General features: G+C 44.6%; 1 non-coding gene across 1 annotated transcript; it reads right to left on the reverse strand.

Annotated features, from left to right (window-relative positions):
- Window positions 1–242: 242 nt before the first annotated feature.
- TRNAR-CCU (transfer RNA arginine (anticodon CCU)) lies at window positions 243–315 on the reverse strand. Its single transcript has one exon. It is a non-coding gene; the product is annotated as a tRNA-Arg (tRNA).
- Between the last annotated feature and the right edge of the window lie 719 nt (window positions 316–1034).

Raw genomic sequence — 1034 nt, forward strand, 5'->3', positions numbered from 1 at the left:
GCTCAGTCGTGTCTGGCTCTTTGCGACCCCACAGGCTACAGTCACTAGGCCTCTCTGTCCATGGGATTCTCCAGGCAAGAATACTGCAGCGGGTTGCCATTTCCTCCTCCAGGGGATCTTCCCAACCCAGGGATAGCACTCACATCTCTATGTCTCCTACATTGGCAGGTGAGTTCTTTACCACTAGCACCACCTGGGAAGCCCTAAAGTTAATTTGGGACAAGGCTTTTCTGCCCTGACACCACCTCAGGTGGGACTTGAATCCACAATCCCTGGCTTAGGAGGCCAGTGCCTTATCCATTAGGCCACTGGGGCATTTACACATGGTAATGTATGCATGTCAATGTTATTCTCAATTCCTCCCACCCTTTCCATCCCCCACTGTGTCCACAAGTCTGCTCTCTATGTCAGCATCTTTATTAGAGCAGATTTTTTTAAGGTAATCTTTTAAAGTGTGTGTGTGTGTATGTGTGTCAGTGTGTGTGTGAGTACACAATATCTTTTGGTGTAGCAGATACAACATGATAAATATATGAGTATTCCCAGGGTCCCCGCTCCATCTTCATGCTGAGTTGGGAGAATCTTGCCTGCAACCTCAGCCTACTACAACTCTCCTTCACTGGAGAGAAGCAGAAGGAATGCTAATGATATCTGAGAAGCTAAAATCATCCACATCAGGGGTCTCCAAACTATGCCCTGTGGGCCCATTACAACCCTTGTCCTGTTTTTCATACATTCCATGAGCTAAGACTAGGTTTTAAATGTTTAAATGGTTGAGACTGAAATAAAAAAATAATAATAATTCATGATCCATGAAAATGACATGCAATTAAAATTTCAGTGTCCACAGAGTTGCACTGAAACACAGCCATGCTCACTCATTTCCTTCTTGTCCAAAGCTGCTGCAGAGATAGTGTCAGAGCTGAGTAGTTGGAACCAAAATTGTGTGGTTTGCAAAGCCAGAACTATTTCCAGTCTAGCTCTTTACAGAAGTTTGCCAACCCTGATCTACATGATAAGCTAGGAGAGAAAGT

The sequence above is a fragment of the Capricornis sumatraensis genome, chromosome 4 (assembly GCF_032405125.1).
Source record: "Capricornis sumatraensis isolate serow.1 chromosome 4, serow.2, whole genome shotgun sequence".
Classification (NCBI taxonomy): Eukaryota; Metazoa; Chordata; class Mammalia; order Artiodactyla; family Bovidae; genus Capricornis; species Capricornis sumatraensis.